The 19,910-nt window shown below is 40.5% G+C and overlaps 1 non-coding gene across 1 annotated transcript; it reads right to left on the bottom strand.

The window, feature by feature from the left end:
- Nucleotides 1–18,731: 18,731 nt before the first annotated feature.
- Nucleotides 18,732–18,837, bottom strand: LOC122054323. Its single transcript, XR_006132650.1, has one exon. It is a non-coding gene; the product is annotated as a small nucleolar RNA R71 (small nucleolar RNA).
- Nucleotides 18,838–19,910: the final 1,073 nt, after the last annotated feature.

Raw genomic sequence — 19,910 nt, forward strand, 5'->3', positions numbered from 1 at the left:
CCATCAGCCGGACGGACGCTTTGGCTCACTCTTCGTCGATCAAGTCCAACTCCATGTTCCTCCGCTCGGCGTTGTCATCATCATAGTTCTGGATCCGCACGGACTCGACGCTGACTTCAATCGGGACAACTGCTTCGCCTCCGTACACTAAATGGAATGGCGTGACGTCCGTTCCCTCCTTTGGGGTTGTGCGGATAACCCATAAGACGCCTGGCAGCTCGTCCACCCAACTTCCTCCTATGTGGTTTGTTGGTTGCTACTCGGAAAACCTAGAGGTTCCACTGTACAAAAATTTTGTACAAAGGTCTGAACCTTTTCCTAGCTACCATGTGTTCTTTTAAATTAAATTTTGGATCGTCTGCGGAACTTAACACGTTTGATCCAAAACTTAATCTATTCGTTCTTTTAGGTTTTGACTTGGGTCTCCTGCGGAACTTAACACGTTCGACCCAAATCACCTTAAGTTATTAATTCTATTAAATATTAATTTCCATAATTGGTTTCCAGTACTGACGTGGCGAGGCACATGACCTTCTTGGATATAGGAGCAACCACCACCGACTAGACAAAACCTTTTATGGAAAGCTAATATTTAATTTCCTAAAATAACTTTAGGTTAACCGAAAAGAACAATCAAATCACAAGGAAAAAAAAAATAAAAGAACACAACATCGAAAAACATATTCGAAATACTAGAATCGCATGCCTCTTGTATTTAGTATTATTTCCAAAAATAACTAGTATGATGCGGAAAGAAAAATTACTAGTTATACATTTTAGAAAGAACTCTTGATCTTCTACCATATTCCTCTTCTAACCTCGAACATTGTGTGGGCAATGATCTTCCGAGATGAGAAACCACCAAAGCACCTTCTTTTCCTTTCTTCAAATTTCGGCCAAGCACAAAGCTTCCAAAAGATGAAGATCTTTTCCACCAACCAAGCTCCAAGGGATGTAAGCTTTCTCTCCTTCTTCCTCAAGCTAGATCCGGCCACCAATTAAAACTCCATGAGCATGAAGAGGTTCGGCCACAAAGAGAAGAAGAAGAGAAGAAGAAAGGGCTGGCCACACCACCAAGGAAAAGAGGGAGAAAAATATAATAGAGTCCTTAGCCTTGAAGCCTCCTCTACCCCTCTTTTATAATCCTTGGTCTTGGCAAATAAGGAAAATTTAATAAAAACTTCCTTAATTCTTTTGCCATTGAAAAGGAAAATTTATTTAATTAAAAATAATTTTTCTTTTCAATTTGTAATGGCCGGCCACACCAAGAAATCTCCAAGCAAATAAAATTTTAAACACCAATTAAAACTTCCTTATTTGCTTCCGGAAATTTATAAAAAATTCTCAATAATTTTTATCCCTTCATGATTTGTTTATAAAAAGGAAATTTAATAAATTAAAATCTTTCTTCTAAACATGTGGATAAAAAGAAAGTTATCTCTATAAATTAAAATCTCTTTTAATCTACAAATAAGGAAAGATATCAAATCTTTTCTTAATCTTTTGTAGAAACTTATAAAAGAGAATATTTAATTTTAAACTCTCTTTTAAAACATGAACATGATTAAAAAGGAAAGTTTTCTTAAAATTTAAAATCCTCCTTTAATCAACAAATAAGGAAAGATTTCAAATTTTAAACTCTCTTTTAAACATGTAGATGATTTTCAAATAAGGAAAGTTTTTACCAAAAATTAAAACCATCCTTTTAAACAACAAATAAGGAAAGAGATTAATCTCTTCTCTTAATCTTTTGTAGAAAGTTATAAAAAGAAATTTTTAATTTTTAAACTCTCTTTTAAAATCATGATATCCACATAAGAAATAATTTTAATAAAAATCCTTTTTAATATTCTAGTGGCCGACCACCTAAGCTTGGGACCCAAGCTTTGGCCGGCCACCTACATGGTTCATCCACTTGGTCTTGGCCGGCCCTAGCTTGGGTTCCAAGCTAGCTTGGCTGGCCCCATTGGATAGGTAAGAAGGTGGGTATGCGGTGGGTATAAATCTCTATATACTAGAGGCTACGATAGGGACCGAGAGGAGGAATTGGTTTTGGTCTCCCGATGAAATTAAGCATCCCGTGTTTGCCCCGAACACACAGCTTAATTTCACCAATAATAATTCATTCCACTAAAGAACTATTATTGAACTACCGCACCAATCCCAAATTACATTTTGGGCTCCTTCTTATTATGAGTGTGTTAGTCTCCCTGTGTTTAAGATAACAAATGTTCACTAATTAAGTAAGTTACTGACAACTCACTTAATTAATATCTAGCTCCAAGAGTAGTACCACTCAACTTCATCGTCATGTCGGACTAAGTCCACCTGCAGGGTTTAACATGACAATCCTTATGAGCTCCTCTTGGGGACATTCTCAACCTAGATTACTAGGACACAGTTTCCTTCTATAATCAACAACACACACTATAAGTGATATCATTTCCCAACTTATCGCGCTTATTGATTCATCGAACTAAATCTCACCCATTGATAAATTAAAGAAATAAATATCAAATATATGTGCTTGTTATTATATTAGGATTAAGAGCACACACTTCCATAATAACTGAGGTCTTTGTCCCTTTATAAGGTCAGTATAAAAGAAACGACCTCTAATGGTCCTACTCAATACACTCTTAGTGTACTAGTGTAATTATATAGTTAAGATAAACTAACACCTAATTACACTACGACCTTCCAATGGTTTGTTCCTTTCCATCATGGTCGTGAGCTACTGTTTATAATTTATAAGGTACTGATAACATGATCTTCTGTGTGTGACACCACACACCATATTATCTACAATATAAATTAATTGAACAACTACATTTATCACAAATGTAGACATTTGACCAATGTGATTCTTATTTCTAGATAAATGTTTATACCAAAAGCTAGGCTTTTAGTATACACTCTAACAATCTCCCACTTATACTAAAAGACTAAGCTGCCATATCTTCTGCCATACATCTGATTCCCATGCCTTTCAAAAAACTCTTGCCTTAAGGACCTTAGGTTATCATCTGATGCAATTTAGGCGGCAACAACTTCTCCTCGTTATACAATTTCTCATATTGGGTAGTACTTGTGCTCTATTGTGTTTACTTGTCTTATAGACTCATGGTTTCTTCGAGTTTGTTACTGCACCATTATTATTACAATAAATTGTAATAATCTTTGGATAAACTAGAAATCATATCTAAGTCTATCTTGAGGTAATTAAGTCATTCAGCTTTTATGGCTACCTCAGAGGCTTGCCATATACTCAGCTTCTATGGTGGAGTCCAGAAAAACACCTATGCTTATCACTCTTCCATAGTTATGACTTTTCCTCCTAAAATAAACACAAAACCTCGAGGTCGACTTATTATTGTCCCTATCCGATTGGAAGTCAAAATCCGTGTAACCCACGGGGACCAAATTAACTGCCTTGTAAGCTAGCATATAATCTCTAGCGCCTCTAAGGTACTTTAATATATGCTTTACTGCAGTCCAATGTCCTTGTCTAGGGTTACTTTGATATCTGCTAACTATGCCCTTGGCAAAACAGATTTCTGATCTCGTGCATAGCATACATTAGGTTGTCTAACTGCCGAAGCATAAAGAACTGCCTACATGTCCTCAATCTCCTTTGATGTCATCAGAGACATCTCTTTAGATAAAGACACTCCATGCTTAAAAGGTAAGAAACCTTTCGAGGAGTTTTGCATGCTTAAAACGAGCAAGGATTTTCCGATGTATCAAGCTTGGGATAAGTAAAATATATTTTTTCTTTCGATCCCTTATTATTTTGATCTCAAAAATATATACATTCTCCCAAGTCCTTTATATCGAATTATTTGGACAACCATACCCTTACTTCTGACAACATTTTGATATTGTTTCCAACTACCAAAAATGTTATCTACGTATAGTACAAGAAATACCACCACGTTTCCATCACATCTTTTGTATACACAAGACTTATCCGTTTACTCAATAAATCCATAGGTCTGGATTACTTTGATAAACCGGATGTTCCAAGACCTTGAAGCTTTGCCTCAGTCCATAGACTGATTGAGCTTGCACACAAGATGCTCTTAGCCCTTTGCAATGAACCCTTCGTTGCTTTATATGGATGCTTTCATCAAGACTTCCATTAAGGAATCTGTCTTGACATCCACCGCCAAATAGATAAAATCCGGATAGACTTAAGCATGGCTACCAGTGAAAAAATTTCCTTTTTCATCAAGCCTTGCTTTGAAAGTTACTACCTTCCTTTCTATCCCTCTTTTCCTATTATAGACCTTTTTACACCCAAAGGCTTTTACACCATTTGGTGGTTCTACAAGCTTCCAGATTTTATTAGAATACATATATTCTAATTCTGTTATTCATTACTCTATGCCAAGATGTTGCATCTTTATCTTGGAGTGTTTCGTCATATGTCCGGAGATCAGGTTCATGTCCTCCAGGGATCGAGTCCAAAAACTCTCCCAAAACATGAATCTTTTTAGGTTGCCTAACAACCCTCCCACTACGACAAGACACTTTCTACAATTGTGTATCATTTGTGATACGTGTTGCAGTTTCCTTGTCGTATCTCATCTTGTACAGTTGGTACTAGATTAGACATGCCTTTTATTATTTCCTTAAGAACAAATTTTCTTATGGGCACATGGTTTATTACATAGTCCTTTTCTAAAAATCGGTCATTGATGCTAATAATGACCTTCTGATTTTTAAGACTATAAACCTACTTTCATTTCACTAGGATAACCCACAAACAAGTGAATTCCTGTCCAACTTATCATTGTCTCTCTTCTGCATATGTGCTGGACTACCTGAATCCGAATATGCTTCTAAATAGGCTTACGTCTATTCAGCAATTCTATATGAGTAGAGAGTTCTGACTTTATAAGGTACTATATTCACTCCCGTTTCCAGAGTATATCCTTAAAATGATTTTGATAATATTCTTAATAACTCATTAATCTACTTATTTCCATAAGAGTCCTATACCTTCCTTTTCCTACACCATTCTGTTGGGGTGTACCAAGTGCAGTTAGTTGGGATTGAATCCCTACTTCTGATAAATGACTCCTAAATTTTCCCAAGAGGTACTTGCCACTACGATCTTACCGTAGTGTCTTGATACTTTTACTTTGTCGTTTCTCCACATCAGCCTCGTTCTCTTTGAACTAATCAAAGCACTTAGACTTGCGGCACATCAAGTAAATATATCCGTATCTCAAATAGTTGTCTATAAAATAGATGAAATATTTGAAACAACCTCTTGCCTGGATGCTCATAGGATCACACAAATCAGAATGAACCAATTCTAATATATCTTTGACTCCATACCCCTTAGACTTAAAAGCTTCTTGGTTATTTTTCCTTCCAAGTAAGACTCGTAGGTTGGAAAGATTTTCACTACTAATGAACCCAAAAGTTCATCAGCTACCAATGAATCCTACTCAAGTTAATATAACCTAGCCTTATAATCCAAAGATATAATTGGTTCATTTTCGAAGGTTACTTTCTCTTAAAGTTAGAAGATGTGTTACTAATTTCCATTTGTTGCATCGTGAGAGTTATTGGATTTATAAATTGCCAACCAACGTACCAGAACGGATAACTTCCCTCTTTTTCTTAATAACAACTTTGTTATTAAAAGAGGCAGAATATCAAGTTCTTTGAATAGTTTAGAAACTGAAAACTAGTTCTTTCTAAACTTGGTGCGTAAAGACAATTACTCAAAAATCCATATTTTATTCTTATCAAAAGATAAACATCTCCCACTGCAACAGCTACCATTTTTACGATAGTGCCCATGTAGACGGTGTTTTAATTTTATTTGTTGGATTTCCTGGAACCCTGCAATGAATTGCGGACATGATTAATGGCATCTGTATCTACACTTCAGGTTCTGGTAGATAACACCACTAAACATGTTTCAACTAATGAATTAAATACACCTATATTGTTCTTAGTTCTAAGAAGACAGTCTACCTTAATGTCCAAGTCCTATTTCCAATCTTTACAATTGGGATTACTAAGTCTTTCTTATAGTATGACTACTAGGGGATTGACAAACATTTTAAATCCTAAGAATCACAAAAATACTTGGTCAAGATCAACTCCTTAAAAATCCCCATGAATTTTGTATGCCACGATAGTGTGGACGTATACAAAATCGAAGAGGAGATTTTATTCATTAATTTTATTATCTCGTCAACTTTACTTTATGACGAATAAAATTAATAGTTGATCTGTCTTTGATCAAATATTTGGTCAAATACTTTTGAATTTAAAAAAAAAAATTGATTCCTCAAACAATATTATTTAAATTCACCAACACCTCAAACACCGTGAATTTTGCATGCTACGTTAGTGTGGACGTATACAAATTCAACTTTTGTAAAAGGAGGGTTTTAACCCATTAATTTTATTATCTTGTCAACCTAACTTTTTGACAAATAAAATTAATAGTTGGTATCATTTGGTCACACAAATAATAGCAGTGACTCCAATGGGGAGGATACTATTAGATGTGTCTAAGTGTATACCATTACTTGACACTAAGTCCATTAATAAGATTATGCCCCTTCCGTTGGGGAAGATCACACGCTCTTAATTAACTTCCTATAGTCATCCAAAAATGGAAGTCTGTTCTAGTGATCCACAAATAAGCTCATCTGTTATGGAGGAAGGCACTCAGAGCCAACGCGCAAGCTTGTTTGCATCACTTACAAACCAGTAATGGAGACCATGTGATTTGCTTAAAAATCCCTCTCCCACTTAGTTATTTATAAATGAGGAATTTTAACTATGCAAGCCTACTAAATATGTAAACTAACATGCACACACAGCACAATATAAAAGCAATAAATAGAAAATCTAATTTTCAACTATTATGGCTTTTATCTCTTGTTGTCCTCCGTGTGTTGTCATCCCAAGCTGCTGCCATATTTGGCCACTGCCACCGAGTCTAGCTGTCGCATCCATCTTGCTCCTAGTTCCGCTGCGCCTCTGGTCCTTAGAAGGTTCCACACTTTGCAAGATTCGATCCGCGACATAAATAGAATTTTATATTTTGATCCTATATTTCTCGAAGGAATGTACATGTAAACTAGATCGAACATAAAATAAAATTTACATCCATCGATCCTATATTCCATAAAAGGAATGTACATGTAACTAGATCAAAAATAAAATCCTAATAAAACTAAATACTCTGTATTTTATAATACAATCATGCACACACAATAAAATACCCTTGACATGTCCAAGGGTCCAATCACACACATAATAATTATAAGCCATAATAGTTGGATCCTGCATCCACAAAGTTAGCACATCCTACTATTATCTTGCCTAAATTATGTATGACATGTGCATAATTAAACTAATACCAAATACACAGAGGCAAAACCCTAGCTCTGATACCAATTGTTGGTTGCTACTCGGAAAACCTAGAGGTTCCACTGTACAAAAATTTTGTACAAAGGTCTGAACCTTTTCCTAGCTACCATGTGTTCTTTTAAATTAAATTTTGGATCGCTTGCGGAACTTAACACGTTTGATCCAAAACTTAATCTATTCGTTCTTTTAGGTTTTGACTTAGGTCTCCTGCGGAACTTAACATGTTCGACCCAAATCACCTTAAGTTATTAATTCCATTAAATATTAATTTCCATAATTGGTTTCCAGTACTGACGTGGCGAGACACATGACCTTCTTGGATATGGGAGCAACCACCACCGACTAGACAAAACCTTTTATGGAAAGCTAATATTTAATTTCCTAAAATAACTTTAGGTTAACCGAAAAGAACAATCAAATCACAAGGAAAAAAAAACAAAAGAATACAACATCAAAAAACATATTCGAAATACTAAAATTGCATGCCTCTTGTATTTGGTATTATTTCCAAAAATAACTAGTATGATGCGGAAAGAAAAATTACTAGTTATACCTTTTAGAAAGACCTCTTGATCTTCTATCATATTCCTCTTCTAACCTCGGACATTGTGTGGGCAATGATCTTCCGAGATGAGAAACCACCAAAGCACCTTCTTTTCCTTTCTTCAAATTTCGGCCAAGCACAAAGCTTCCAAAAGATGAATATCTTTTCCACCAACCAAGCTCCAAGGGATGTAAGCTTTCTCTCCTTCCTCAAGCTAGATCCGGCCACCAATTAAAACTCCATGAGCATGAAGAGGTTCGGCTACAAAGAGAAGAAGAAGAGAAGAAGAAAGGGCCGGCCACACCACCAAGGAAAAGAGGGAGAAAAATAGAATAGAGTCCTTAGCCTTGAAGCCTCCTCTACCCCTCTTTTATAATCCTTGGTCTTGGCAAATAAGGAAAATTTAATAAAAACTTCCTTAATTCTTTTGCTATTGAAAAGGAAAATTTATTTAATTAAAAATAATTTTTCTTTTCAATTTGTAATGGCCGGCCACATCAAGAAATCTCCAAGCAAATAAAATTTTAAACACCAATTAAAACTTCCTTATTTGCTTCCGGAAATTTATAAAAATTTCTCAATAATTTTTATCCCTTCATGATTGGTTTATAAAAAGGAAATTTAATAAATTAAAATCTTTCTTTTAAACATGTGGATAAAAAGAAAGTTATCTCTATAAATTAAAATCTCTTTTAATCTACAAATAAGGAAAGATATCAAATCTTTTCTTAATCTTTTGTAGAAACTTATAAAAGAGAATATTTAATTTTAAACTCTCTTTTAAATCATGAACATGATTAAAAAGGAAAGTTTTCTTAAAATTTAAAATCCTCCTTTAATCAACAAATAAGGAAAGATTTCAAATTTTAAACTCTCTTTTAAACATGTAGATGATTTACAAATAAGGAAAGTTTTTACCAAAAATTAAAACCATCCTTTTAAACTACAAATAAGGAAAGAGATTAATCTCTTCTCTTAATCTTTTGTAGAAAGCTATAAAAGGAAATTTTTAATTTTTTAAACTCTCTTTTAAAATCATGATATCCACATAAGAAATAATTTTAATAAAAATTCTTTTTAATATTCTAGTGGCGGCCACCTAAGCTTGGGACCGAAGCTTTGGCCGGCCACCTACATGCCTCATCCACTTGGTCTTGGCCGGCCCTAGCTTGGGTTCCAAGCTAGCTTGGCCGGCCCCATTGGATGGGTAAGAAGGTGGGTATGCGGTGGGTATAAATCTCTATATACTAGAGGCTACGATAGGGACCGAGAGGAGGAATTGGTTTTGGTCTCCCGATGAAATTAAGCATCCCGTGTTCGCCCCGAACACACAACTTAATTTCACCAATAATAATTCATTCCACTAAAGAACTATTATTGAACTACCGCACCAATCCCAAATTATATTTTGGGCTCCTTCTTATTATGAGTGTGTTAGTCTCCCTGTGTTTAAGATAACAAATGTCCACTAATTAAGTAAGTTACTGACAACTCACTTAATTAATATCTAACTCCAAGAGTAGTACCACTCAACTTCATCGTCATGTCGGACTAAGTCCACCTGCAGGGTTTAACATGACAATCCTTATGAGCTCCTCTTGGGGACATTATCAACCTAGATTACTAGGACACAGTTTCCTTCTATAATCAACAACACACACTATAAGTGATATCATTTCCCAACTTATCGGGCTTATTGATTCATCGAACTAAATCTCATCCATTGATAAATTAAAGAAATAAATATCAAATGTATGTGCTTGTTATTATATTAGGATTAAGAGCACACACTTCCATAATAACTGAGGTATTTGTTCCTTCATAAAGTCAGTATAAAAGAAACGACCTCTAATGGTCCTACTCAATACACTCTTAGTGTACTAGTGTAATTATATAGTTAAGATAAACTAACACCTAATTACACTACGACCTTCCAATGGTTTGTTCCTTTCCATCATGGTCGTGAGCTACTGTTTATAATTTATAAGGTACTGATAACATGATCTTCTGTGTGTGACACCACACACCATATTATCTACAATATAAATTAATTGAACAACTACATTTATCACAAATGTAGACATTTGACCAATGTGATTCTTATTTCTAGATAAATGTTTATACCAAAAGCTAGGCTTTTAGTATACACTCTAACATGGTCAAGTCGAGCCCGAAGAATTCTGAGTATTTCTCTGTTGGTTACTTCCGCTTGGCCATTACTCTGGGGATACGCCACGGAAGTGAAGTGTTGTTTAATGCCATAACTTTTGCACCATTCTTCGAGCTGCTTCCCTACAAACTGTCATCCGTTATCTGATATGAGCCGGCAAGGAATGCCGAACCGACAGATTATATGCTGCCAGATAAACTTTTTGACCATTTGCTCGGTGATCTTCGCCAGCGGCTTGGCGTCCACCCATTTGGAAAAGTAGTCGACCGCCACCAGTAGAAACTTCCGCTGACCGGTCGCCATAGGGAATGGACCCACGATATCCATCCCCCACTGATCGAACGGACAGGATATCGTAGACGCTTTCATCTCCTCTGCCGGTCGGTGGGAGGAGTTGTGGTACTTCTGGCAGGAAAGGCACGTCGCGATGGTTCGAGCGGCGTCTTCTTGCAGTGTTGGCCAGAAGTATCCAGCTAGCAGAATCTTCCTGGCCAGCGATCGTCCGCCCGGATGTCCTCCGCACGATCCTTGGTGCACTTCCTGGAGGATGTACGCTGCGTCTTCCGAGCTCACACATTTCAAAAGTGGGCGGGAGAAAGTCTTCTTGTAGAGTTGGTCTCCAACAAGTGTGAACCGGCCGCTCTCCTTCTTAATAGATGGGCTTCCTCCCGGTCGGACGGTGTCGCACCCGAGCGTAGAAACTCCATGATGGCTGTCCTCCAATCACTTGGAAACATGAGGCTCTCCATCCGGTCAACATGCGCCACCAAAGATACTTACTCAATTGGCTGCTGAATGACGACTGGTGATATTGAACTTGCAAGCTTGGCTAACTCGTCTGCTGCCTGGTTTTTCGCTCGGGGTATCTTCTGGATAATGACTTCTCTGAAGTGGGTCTTGAGCTTTTCAAAGGCCTCAGCGTAAAGTTTGAGCCGAGCATTGTTAATCTCAAAAGTGCCCGAGAGCTGCTGGGTGGCCAGCTGAGAATCTGAATGGAGTGTCACCCGACCGGCTCCAACATGCCAGGCGGCTTGCAAGCCGGCTATAAGGGCCTCATACTCTGCTTCGTTATTTGTGGCTCTGTAATCCAGCCGGACGGATAGGTGCATCATTTCTTCTTGGGGAGAGAGTAATAGCACGCCCATCCCGCTCCCGAGCCGAGTGGATGATCCATCCACAAATATTTTCCACATAGCTTCGGGCTCTGACTTTTGCACTTCGGTGAAAAAATCTGCCAAGGACTGCGCCTTTATCCCCGAACGGGGTTGATACTAAATGTCAAATTCGCTCAACTCCGTTGTCCATTTGATGAGCCGTCCGGATGCTTCTGGGTTCAACAGCACTCTTCCCAATGGGCTATTTGTCTGGACGATGATTGTATGTGCCAAGAAATAAGGATGAAGTCTCCGAGCGGCGAGAACCAGAGTAAAAGCCAGCTTCTCGAGCCCAGTGTAGCGAGATTCAGTGCCTTTTAAAATATGGCTCAAGAAGTACACGGGTTCTTCTCCGCTCGCCCTCACTAATGCTGAGCCTACTGCCCGCTCGGTTGAAGATAAATAAATATAGAGCGGCTCACCTACAGCTGGCTTGGTTAGCACGGGCAAAGAGTTCAGATATGTCTTCAGTTCTTCAAATGCCCGATCGCATTCCTCATCCCAATGAAACTTAGTAGCTTTGCGTAGGATTTTGAAAAATGGGAGGCTCCGGTGGACAGTCTTGGAGATGAATCTTGACAACGCGGTTATCCAACCAGTCAGGCACTGTACTTCCCTCAGATTTCTTGGGGGCAGCATATCTTGCAATGCTTTGACCTTGCTGGGATTTGCCTCTATGCCCTGCTCAGTCACTATATAGCCCAAAAAACGCCCGCCTCTTGCTCTGAACAAACATTTCTGAGGGTTGAGCTTGACTCCATATTTCCTAAGCGTTCGGAAGGTCTCCTCCATGCCTATAAAAAGATCAGCCGCTCGGACGGACTTGATGAGAATATCATCCACGTATACTTCTAAATTGCGCCCGATCTACTCCTTGAATACTTTGTTCATCAAGCGCTGGTAAGTTGCTCCTGCGTTCTTCAATCCGAACGACATTACATTGTAGCAGTAAGTGCCGTCGGCTGTGACGAAGCTAACCTTCTCTTGATCCTCTCGGGCGAGCGGCACCTGATGGTAGCCCTGATAAGCGTCTAGCATGCATATTAACTCGCACCCGACTGTGGATTCCACCAGTTGATCAATCCGAGGCAGAGGGTAGAAATCTTTTGGGCATGCTTTGTTGAGATCTCGGAAATCAATGCAAACTCTCCACTTGTTGCCCGGCTTGGAGACTAGCACCACGTTCACCAACCAGCTCGGAAACTGCACTTCACGTATGTGGCCGGCCTCCAGGAGCTTCTCGACCTCTGCTCGGATGATGGCGTTCTGTTCGGCGCTAAAGTTCCTCTTCCTTTGCTTCATCGGTCGGACATGAAGCTCATGCTGTGCTATACTTGGCAAAATTCTCGGCAGCTCATGCGGCGACCAAACGAAAACGTCGCAGTTTCTTTGGAGACATTTGATCACCTCCTGTTTCTGGCTTGCCTCCAGATCGGCCGCAATGAATGTGGTGGCCTCCGATCGGGTCGGGTGAATTTTCACATCCTCTTTCTCTTCATAAACCAAAGAGGGTGGTTTTTTGGTTATGGCGTTCACCTCGATCCGTGGCGTCTTCCGAGCGGAATTAGCTTCGGCTCAGACCATCTCGACGTAGCATCGCCGAGCCGCCAGTTGGTCTCCCCGCACTTCTCCAACTTTATCTTTGATTGAGAAATTAATTTTCTGGTAGAAGGTGGAAACGACCGCTCGAAACTCACTGAGCGCTGGTCGCCCCAAGATCACGTTGTATGCTGAGGGAGAGTCGACCACGACGAAGTTTGCAATCCGCGTCCTTCTGAGCGGCTCTTCTCCCAATGAAATAGCCAGTCGGACCTGTCCGACCGACAGAACTTCATTGCCCGTAAACCCATAGAGGGGGGTTGTCATGGGCAGCAACTCGGCTCGATCAATTTGCAGTTGGTCGAAAGCTTTTTTGAATATGATGTTGACCGAGCTGTCTCTATCAATGAAAATGCGGTGAATAGTATAATTAGCTATTACCGCTTTGATGATGAGGGCGTCGTCATGCGACACTTCGACTCCCTCAAGGTCCCTGGGCCCGAAGCTGATTTCGGGCCCGCTCGCCCGTTCTTGATTGCAGCCGACCGCATGGATCTGGAGCTGCCTGACACTTGCCTTCCTTGCTATGTTGGAATCACCTCTGGTCGGCCCGCCAGCGATGATGTTGATTTCGCCGCGGGACGTGTTGCTTCTATTTTCTTCCTCCGGGGCGGACGGCCTAGGCCGCTCCTTAGATACCCGGGGATTGTCCTCGTTCCTATGAGGATGATACCACATGGGAGACTGTCGTCGATCGGCTTCATGGTGTCGCTATCGCCTGTTGGATGAAGGCGATCGATGGTGGCCACTCTGGGGCACGGGGTGGGCGATCAGGGGAAGGCTTCGGCAATCTCTTGTATTATGCGTGTCGGTCCGATGGAACGAGCAAAACATGGGGGTCCATACCTTCTTTTTTGGTTTGGGTCGCTCGGCAGATACCTCTTGAATGGCGTGGGATCTTGCATGTTGCTGAGGGTGGGCTGCTTCAGCTCGCGGTCCTCTGGGCGGCTGGTGGCCAGTGTTCGGCTTCCACTCAGCAGGGGCTAGCCGCTCGGTTGGAGCTTCTTTCCTTCGGGCCGCCTGGGCTTCCTCCACATTAATGTACTCATTGGCTCGGTGTAACATATGATCGTAGTCTCGGGGCGGCTTTCGAATAAGTGAGCGGAAGAAGTCACCGTCCATGAGGCCTTGCGTGAACGCATTCATCATCGTTTCTGAGGTGGCCGTTGGAATATCCATGGCCACTCGGTTGAATCGTTGGATATAAGATCTGAGCGGCTCCCTGGGCTCTTGCTTGATGGCAAATAAACTGACACTGGTCTTCTGATAACGCCGAATGCTTGCAAAATGGTGGAGGAAGGTCGTGCGGAAGTCCTTGAAACTTGTGATGGATCCATCCGGCAGCCTCCGAAACCACCGTTGCGCCGATCCCAAGAGGGTGGTAAGGAACACCCGGCATTTCAATCCATCTGTATATTGATGTAGTGTAGTGGTGTTGTCGAACTTACCTAGATGATCGTCCGGGTCGGTGGTTCCATTGTATTCACCGATCGCTGGGGGCACAGTGCTTTGGCAGAGGGTCCCGCAGGATGGCTTCTGAAAACTGCCGATTGATCCGCTCGGGGGAGGCGTCCATTCGGGGAGCCTTGCCTTTTCTGTTGTCTCGCATGGGCGCCTCGTCGGATAAAGATCCTCGATCATGGTTAACTGTTGTGACTTCAGGAGGCGTACGGAATAGGGCCGGGTGAAATGGAACCGTGGCAGGCGGTGCTTCCGCTCGGCCTCCTGATGCTGACGTCGCTTGTTGCTCTAGCCGCTCGGCTTGCGCTTTCTGCTTCTGTTGCTCCACGAGTTTAGCTGCTCTTGCCTCGATTAGAGCGTCGAGCTCCTCCTAGGAGAGCATCACGGTGTGCGGTCGTCCAGCTTCATCCATCTCTTCCGCTCGGATGCAGGTGCGTTCCCACAGACGACGCCAATTTGATCCTGTCCGAACGCTGAATCGATGGACGCTGGACACGTGGGGCTCTCCGAATTGGTGACGTGGCTCTCTTGACAGCTGTATGAAGCTCCGATGAACCTGCAAGGAAGTCGGGCCGGGAAGGGGGTTCCCGGCGACGACCCTCCGACGCTCAAGTCAGGCAAGAGGAAAACGCAGAGGTGGCTCCTAATATGACAGAATGCGTACCTTCGGCGAAGTGTGAGGACCCTTATATAGAGCAGTGAGGAGGCTTATGCACACATACTGAGGCGTATACGTGTCCTCTTACCATACCTCAGTATGGGCTTGCCAGAGGAGCTTGCCTGACACTATACTGCTACAGTCCGAGCACCTCTCTGATGGGACGGCAGAACCTTCTGTCATAAGATTCTGCGTATGGCTTGGTCATCGAACATGCTCATTGTCAGAAGATGTTCCTCGATGTCCCCTTATCCTTTTATCCCTTCTCTCCCCGCGCCGAGCATCCAACCGCTCGGTAGTCCCATCACGTCCGACCGGACGCAAGTACTGGTACGCTCGGGAGATTCCTGGTCGTGTTGCTCGGCTGAGACCGTTCACGGCCTTGTTGCCTTATGCCTCGGCCGAGCGGGCCACTCGCTCGGCCCAACGACCTGATTCACCATGAGCGTCGGAAATCCTACTCCCCGTTGGGTTGTCTTTGATTCTATTCTGACCCGTTCGGCCGGTTGACCCGACCCTTACCCAATCGGCCGAACCTCATCTTGCCCTTTGACTTTTGACCTCTATGTGTCATTGACTTCCCTCAAAGGGGGTCCCTCGTCCTTACTGTCGGATCACTACCTTCACTCACTAGGTCTTTCACCTGATTTCACTCACCAGGATTTCCCAATCGCCTGACTTCACTCATCAGGACTATCACCCGCCTAACCTCCAGTTAGGACTTTCATAGTGTAGTATCTGGTCAACCCTTTAACCTACTGATGTGCGTAGATTATATATACTTTTATGCATGTCTTGACATACATCTACTTGTATTTCATTAGCATAATCTATGTTTATTGCACTCTATTTCATTATAATGTCATACTTCCATTATATTATGTTCGGAGATCTGCTCTCTACTTGTTTTGATTGATAGGATGTGATTTGGAGCAAAAATGGAGCTTAAATGAAGTCTAGAGCTTCCAGAGTGTCACGGGCATGCAAAAACTAAGTCCTTGCAGGTTTTGACCGTGTGGAGACTACATGGCCATGTGGAGGCCATGTGGGGGGCGTGTTGAGGCCGTGTGAATGTCACACGACCATGCTAAGGTCGTGTGGAATTTTCAGCACTGTAGACCAAAAGTAAAATGACCATAACTTTGTGGTCGGTTGGAGTTTTGGGCTGTTCTTTATACCAATTTGTAGATAACTTCAAAATCTACAACTCTGATGAAGACTTCAGCCAGAGAAAACCCTATATTGATGGTGTAAAAGATGTTGCAATGAAACATAATCATTTAGAGCTATGACAAGGGCCATGACAAGGGGTGTGCAAGGGCCATGCAAGGGGTGTGTGAGAACCACACGACCATGACATGGCCGTGTCACATTTCCAGAGAAGAAGAAGACTTAGGCCGTGTGGTGATGCTCACCCGTGCAAGCCTTGCAAAACCAAAGCAATGACCGTGTCCCAAACACGACCGTCAAGCCTTCCAGAGCTAGAGCAGTACATGTCCGTATCCCAGACACGACTGTGCAAGACTTCCAGAAGCTAAACAAGGTTGGGTCATGTCCCAGACACGACCATGCATGAGCTCCAGAGCCGAAGGTAGCACAGGCCGTGTAGATCTACACAACTGTGCAAAGGAGGGTAGTGGCCGAGTATGTCATGGCCGTGTGTATCACACGACCGTGTGAGATGGGCAGTGAAGGAAATGGTCTAGGCCGTGTCTCACACACGGCCGGGTCTCGAGGTCATGTGGTGCCTGAAAACTCTGCTCTATATAAGGGTTTCTTCCATCATTTGAAGGGGGAGTTCTCCCTCTTGGGAGAGGATGAGATTTGGGTGATTTCTCACCTTCTTGGAGGGATTTTCCGACGATCTAAGGGAAGATCTTCAACGAATCGACTCTGGGAACGAGGATTGGATCCGAAAACCATTTTTTATCGTAGATAAGCTTTTCTTCCCTTTCTCTTCTTGGATTTTGGGATCAAGATGCTTGTAATCTTATTGTCTATGGGTTTCTTTTCCTGTTCTATGGATTAGATCTCTTTGTTCTATGATGGAGGGACTATTTGTAATGTGATTTGATGTAAACTCTCGTGGATTTGCCAATTTCCTATTTCTATGATGTTGTCTTGTTTGTATCTATTTGATCTTGTGTGGATTGATGTGATTGAACTTAATTACCATACTTGATTGTATGTTTGAGTGTCTTGTGGATCTTGTAGAGGTAATCCCTCATTTGATTATCCGAGGGACGTACGTGACAGGCAAGCCTGTGTAAGGACGATTGAGGGATAAATCTTGAAGGAGAAATAAGGACATTCAAGGGGGTAGGATAGATTGTATGCATTAATCCTTTATATCTTAATATGGGTTGAGAAGTAATGCATTTCTATGTTGATTATCCGAGGGACGCACGTGATAGGCAAGCCCGTGTAAGGACATCATAGGAATCATTCCTAATTGATCATATTTAGATATAGATTTTAGTCCTAAGCCGATTGTCTATTGCAAGAGAGAATCGACAACCTTCTACAAATGATGGACAATTGAGGAATAAGATTTGGTAGATCATTTACATTGAATAACATTACAAAGAAACCAAAACTCCTAGAACATCCTTTATCATAGCCCTTATCCCTGTTTTTATGATTTTACTTCTAGGTTTTACTTTCTACAGTTGCTCCTAACTTTTATAATTCAATTGATTAGTTGTTTAGCTAATTCGCGTTGAGATATCTTTAATGGTTAATACCAGTCCCTATGGATACGATATCTTTCTTTATTACTGATGACGTATCCGTACACTTGCGGATCGTTAACAAGTTTTTGGCGTCGTTGCCGGGGACAACACTATAACATTAGAGATTATCAATTGAGTTACACTAAACATAACTTTTCTTTTCATTAGCATAGTTGTAACTAATCTTTAGAATTTTTTTCTTGCATATCTTTCTACTTCTTGACAATCTATTTTGTTGCAATTCTAATTCTAATTCTAATTCTGCATTCTTGATTTCTAGCATTCTAGTCTAGCTTTTCTCTATTTTTCTTTTTATTTAAATTTTCTTTCTTTACTTTTCTTTTGTAAACATATCTTGCAATATTGTTCTTGTGTATGAGAAGATCAAACTTCATAAAGGCATGAAGAATAACAAGAACTTATAACCACATTAGTTGATTAGCATATGAATTATTCTAGACATTTTTCTTTTTTCTTTTATCTTTTCTTTCCTGTTTTCATTATGCACTTTCTTTCTTGCAATTTAAATTTTGCATTTTCTTTCTTGCTTTTCATATTGCATTTTATTTCTTGTCTTTGATTCTTCAATCTTTTCTTCTAATAATTTTTTCTTGAATATCCATGAGCACTAACATGTCAAACAGGCCCATGAGAAATTTTTCTACACTCTTTTCTGCAAGATTTTTATCTCCCATTGTACAACCTCAAATTGAAGCAGAAAGTTTCCAACTAGACCCAGAGTTAATTTCCATGATACAAGGTCACAAATTTGGAGGAGAAGTATCAGAAAGTCCTTATCTGCATCTTGAAACATTCTTAGAGATTTGTGATATGGTGAAATGTGAAGGAGTGTCAGCAGATGTAGTTCGATTGATGACATTTCCTTTCAGTATCAAGGATAAAGTAATGACTTGGTTATATTCTCTCCATCCTCAAAGTATCACAAGTTGGGAGCAATTGGAGAAGCAATTTCTGAATCATTTTTTCCCTCCAAGCAGAACAGTGTATATGAGGAATTGCATAACAAATTTTGCTCAGACATATGGAGAATCATTATTTGAAGCTTGGGATAGATTCAAGAGTCTTCAAAGACAGTGCCCTCATCATGGTTTTGAAAAATGATTGATTCTGCACATATTCTATGGGGGAATTTCTTTCTCAGACAAGAGTTTATTGGATTCATCAGCTGGAGGATCTTTTATGGACAAAAGTGTAGATGAAGCATATATGTTAATTGATCAAGTGACATTGAACCTCCATGAATGGTCGAACATAAGTTAGATAAAATTTCCCTCAAACATTCATGAAGTGCAAGCTATAAATGCTATAGAGCCTGTCAAACAAATTGTAACTCAACCATCTATGAGTCTTGAAAATCACAAGTCACAGAACAAGGAGTTCAAACATTTGGGGGCAAAGATTGAAAGTATTATTTCAAAATGGTTTAAAGGAGGTCCCCCTCCTTTGCAGACAAGATCTAGTGAAAAGTGTGATGATGTTGGGTTATTGATCATACCAACACTAGATAAGCAAGTTGAACCTCCTCCAAAAGCTCAAAGGGAATTTGAGAAAAAGGAAGTTCAATCTTTCTCAGGACCTTCACTAAGGGTTCCTTTTCCACAATAGTTAGTGGGGGCCAGTGAAAATAAAGACTTTGGTAAAATCTGTGACACTAATATGGTTGAGTGCAGGTTTTTGAATGTATATAAAGATGAGGACTCTTCAGATGAGGATTTTATTGATAATGCAGTGGTAAATAAGTTTTCAGATCTGCCTTCAAATTTTATAGGGTGTTATAGTGACATTAAATTTTCAGATGATGAATGTGATGTGGTAGATCAATTTAAAACTACAAGTGAAGTTATTGATCCTCTTGTTATTGATTCTCCTATTGAGGATATAGATGTTGGTTTATTTTTTGATGTATGTATTGATGATGATGATATGGAAGAATATGTAGGGAGCTATGTTGTGGAAGCAACATCTCAAGGATCACCACCTTTGTCCACAAAACCCTTAGAGATTGTAAGAATTGATCATGTTGTGGAACAATTGATTGAGAGGAAGTCACATCTACATGTTTAGAAATTTCAGGTATTTCTCAGCAAAATAAGGTTAGTATTTCTTGTGATATTTTGAAAAATTTTATAGAGCTACCTATCTTTGACTTTGTTGGATGTGATTT

The sequence above is a fragment of the Zingiber officinale genome, chromosome 3A (genome assembly GCF_018446385.1).
Source record: "Zingiber officinale cultivar Zhangliang chromosome 3A, Zo_v1.1, whole genome shotgun sequence".
In the NCBI taxonomy this organism is placed as follows: Eukaryota; Viridiplantae; Streptophyta; class Magnoliopsida; order Zingiberales; family Zingiberaceae; genus Zingiber; species Zingiber officinale.